The sequence below is a fragment of the Oxyura jamaicensis genome, chromosome 1 (assembly GCF_011077185.1).
Source record: "Oxyura jamaicensis isolate SHBP4307 breed ruddy duck chromosome 1, BPBGC_Ojam_1.0, whole genome shotgun sequence".
Taxonomy (NCBI): domain Eukaryota; kingdom Metazoa; phylum Chordata; class Aves; order Anseriformes; family Anatidae; genus Oxyura; species Oxyura jamaicensis.
In genome coordinates, this window is record NC_048893.1 from 107886774 (window position 1) to 107891142 (window position 4369).

The 4369-nt window shown below is 48.2% G+C and overlaps 1 long non-coding RNA gene across 1 annotated transcript; it reads right to left on the minus strand.

The window, feature by feature from the left end:
- Positions 1-3169: 3169 nt before the first annotated feature.
- LOC118160607 lies at positions 3170-4137 on the minus strand. The gene is made up of 2 exons (XR_004747597.1): positions 4010-4137; positions 3170-3672 (listed from the first exon to the last, which is right to left on the minus strand). It is a non-coding gene; the product is annotated as an uncharacterized LOC118160607 (long non-coding RNA).
- Positions 4138-4369: the final 232 nt, after the last annotated feature.

Here is a 4369-nt window from a genome sequence, read left to right on the forward strand (position 1 = left end):
CAGAGTGCTGCATGACCTCCTGGTGTTTCAAGAGCCTCTATTAGCACAAGCAGCTCTGGCAAGTCCCCCAGGCCTCAAGAGCTGCCTGGCTGGGTCTTCGGTGCAGACCCTGACATCCTCGTTGGAGGCCAGAGTGCATGAGGTGTGCTCCTGGAGCAGATCCTCCAGCTTCACTCAGCCCAAAAGGCCGTCAGGTCACTGGCAGCAAAATCCCTCTGCGACACAAACCGTGGCAGGATAAGTGGGGATGATTGGGACCTTCGCTTGGAAAGCACACCCTGGAGCCAGCTAACGCTATTGAAAGTGTGTGCTGAGGGCTCTGGTCCGTACATGCATCTTGCCTGGCCTACTGTGCCAGCTTTTAAATGAAACAGGGCTTTTATACTGTCCTCAGCCACTGATTAACCGGTCCTCAAAACTGATTTTCCTGTGGAGTCTATTAGAGTGGTCTAGGATACTTTCTTATTTATTTTGGAAGTCAAAGATCAATCAGAGTCCAGAGGGAAAAAAGGAAAAGGAAAGAAGAAAAATAAGGAGGTATTTTTACTACTTGTTCATTATTTGAAGGTAGACTTTTCAAAGATGAATGTCTGGCATTTGACTATGCAACCTATTGTCACACACAGCAGCCAGCAGTCACCAGCAGCTCCCCTGAAACTCCCATAAATGAAAGCTGCAGGACTCATCTTCCTAACACTCAGTGTGACACCAGAGCACCACGAAAACAGCCAGAGGAAACTGCTGAAACCCACTAACGTGACACAACAAACCACACCGAGTCGTGATATGATGTGCCATAAGTCACAGGGCTTTGTGCTCGGCACTCAAAGGCTTGTACACCAGCGGTGCTGTGATAACAAGCCTTATTCTCCTTTGTTCCCCTAGCTTTAGTAACCCAGAGAGCTGCCGTGCCACCAGGAGAACTGGTGTGGAACTGCCTCCACTACCAGAAGAGAGCGATTTTCAGGGGGTTCAGGGCTTGCTATCAGGTAGGTATACCTGCATCTCTTTAACAGACAGTTTTAGGAAACAAACATGATTCATGCCCATTTTATCCACAGGCACAACAAGGCTCCCTCTAAATGTCATAACATTTTGCGTCGCCTTAGACTGAACAGCATCTGTTCAGGAACACAGCTGGGCTATACCCGCTTCCTACGTGCCCACTAACATGTCTCTGCAAGCAGGGAGAGAGAGACAACTGGGATCAGGAAGGGCAAATACATATTTCCAGAAATTATGCATTTCCATCAGCACCAAGGCAGACAAAAGGCTGGCACCCCCTACCACACTGTAGACCATGTGTGTTTGTTTGAAATGCAGTGTTACACAGAATATAGTGCATGTCGTGTCCTGTTTTCTCCTTAAAGGTTGAACATAAGCCTGCTTTCTCTCTGCATTACAGAGGCTTACATATCCCAGCCTCCAAAACAGCCCCGCAGAGGCGATCGCCTTCTCGCTTGATGGGATAAATTTATGTTTGCTCTCCATGAAGGAGTTACGGTGGGAGGAACTTCCCCTAGCCAGTGGTAGGCCTGAGCACAACTCAGCCCTCATTGTGCTTTGATTTTGATTTACTTCTTTTTAAATCGGGGCTGTCAGGGGTACACTGAGCCTGCCAACTTGTGATGCCTTTTTCCAGCTCACGCCACGATGGCGTTTTCACAGAGCAGGAGGCTACAGCGTCCCCATCGACTGCATCACCGTGGTGCCGTGTGGGAATGGCAATAGCCAGGTGTGAGAGCTCATGGTATAAACACAGCTTTAACAGCACCAGCCAAAAGAACTAATGTAAAGCCTCCTTGTTGCCTTCAACCCCACTGCTGCTCCAAGGGAAAGGGCTGTAATGGGTTTTTACCAGCCAGCACCTGAGCACGAGATGTTTACGTGTGCACAGGACTGGTTTGTCAGCATTTCTGTCTCACGCTTACACCGTGCTGTATTAGCAGTCCCTTCAGGCTCAAATTCAGATGAATTTAAATTAGTTAGCAAAGTGACATTGTCCCTTCACATGGCTAACATTGGTAGGTTTCAGAAGCACACACTGCATAAGATGTCTCAACAATGTTCACAAATCAACCTGCAAGTGATGTAGGAGCTGCAGGAAGAAAATGCTCCATCAAAACCAGATGTTACAGGTCCACTGATATGGCCATCAAGTTACAGCTGGAGAGAAGGCCTTGCCCAGCTGTAGAAGCAACATAGGAAGTTACATTTTGGGAGTGTCCTTTCCTCTCCTCATTGCTTTCAGGACCAGAGAGGGTCTGAAGGCTTAGTCAGGCTCAGTCACTGCGCTTCCCACAAGCACATCTGTTCTCCGGCTGGAGATCAGTGTTGCACACCGGTGCTGCAGCTTTTACACATAGCTGTGGGATTACTTGTCTGTGTCATGATACTGCTCCAAACATCTGCATTTTGGGGATCTAGGTTTTATCATCCTGTAAGAGTCTTCCTCATTCCCCAATATCAGTCATTCCAGGGATGGGACATCTTTGTGGACTGACAAAGTACTTGGGACAATTAATAGCTTTGCAAAGCATTAATTCCTTTGATTCATGCCAAGCACACCCTCTGCCTACTAGTGCTGTGTATTTTAATGCTTATTTATCAGTACAGAGCCATCAGGCAGCATTTTAGAGTGCACACAATTTCTTTACAGTGCATTCGTAGAACTGTCCCCATGAAACCAACAGCATCCGTGTGGGTTTTCAGTGTCAGAGCCAGCAGTCCTGAGCCTAACACAGGGCTAAAACATGTGGCTGTGAGAGCTGGGTATGGCAATCACAGAAATTGAAATCCCGGGGAGCCCCTTGGCAGCCCGGCTCAGCTCTGCATGGGGTGGTCTGAGCTGCCCTGCAGAACACTAGGGTGCCCCACAGCCCTCATCACATAGCCTGGACATGCTCTGCAGGCTCAGGCTATCAAGCCTCAATACCCCAAAGTAAAAAGTCCTCCCCAGACCTCACCACTGCTTTCAGAGCACAGATTTAATCCCAGCACGCTCTGGTTTATTTTACTTTTAACAACAGCTCCCTCTTTACTTTCTAAAAGGAAGGCAGGGAAAGAAGGGTCACTTACAGATCACTTCATTACCAGCCACCTAATTTTCTCACACTTTGTGAGGTTTTGAGGGGGCATAGGGGTGGATTTTCTTATCATTTTTAAGTTAAAGTTATTTGCTGCCTTTATCTATTTTTTCTTGAACTATTATTCCCGTGTATAATTCAACTAATAGCCTGTTATTGCAGTGACCTTGAAGAAAGCTGATCCTCTTCCTGTAGTTGAGTCTTCTAGCTTCTTCTAGCTGCTTCTTCTACAATCTAAAGGGCTTTTTTATGCTGTGTTAGGAGTCTGGGGGAGATGATGAAGTAGATTCTTCTGAACTACATTTCCACTGATGCCAACGTTAAGCATGCCTCCACTTCCCTCTGTCTTCTCCAACAGCAGGTTTGATTTCCAAAACTCTCTGCAGTGGCACGACAAACTCTTGAATGCTCTTCACTTGCCGTTTTTAAGAACATTGCAGAAGTATCCGAAGGAAATTTCAGTGACGCTAGGTTCTTGTGTTGGCCCACCCAGCCAATGCACAGCCACGGAGCAGGGCATGCCAGAGAGACTCTGCAAATCTGTAAATGGTGGCTGGCTGCTGGCTACCGCGCTGCCCTGCAGACCCTGCAAAAAGCAACAGGGTGAGTACAGGCCATTTGTAAGATGTGCAGGTACAGAATCAGTTTCTCCTTTATGCAATACTTGCATCAGTAATCAGCTAATACAGGCACCATCACCGTGCTGAGCACCTGGCCACCTTCAACACCTGTCCCTGCTAGGAGGTGCCATCCTGTCCCTTCCCAAATCCCCGATGAGCTCCTTCAGTCCCTTCAGGGAGTCAATACAAAACACTGGGCAGCCTCCAGGGAGAGTCTGCCCTCGTTAATCAGGGATGATGCCCACTGCCCGGGAGGATCAGTCCTGCTGCAATTAGCGCTTGGACGACTGCAGAGATACGAACCTCTCTAATATCCCTCGAGGAGATAATTAAGGGGGTTTAATCTCCACTGAGAAGAAGCGAATCCGAATCTATCCCTGCAAATTACTTTCTCCAACCGAATGACGCAAAGACCACCCAACGCCCTGCGCAAAGCCGGCAGCTGCCCCGTATCTGCGTAAGTGCCTTGTGTAAGGCCGAGCACGGGGTACAGTGCGCGACTACCTGCAGAGCACGTGTGCTTATTTTTTATTTTTTTTATTTTTTTTTCCTGTTCGTTTGCTTAATTAAAGCAGTCATCCCCCGGCTTTTAAAGCCAGTTTGCGATGAGGATGAGGGAGCGAAACGCCGCGCATCTGCAGGGGAGGAGCGACCTCCGCTGGC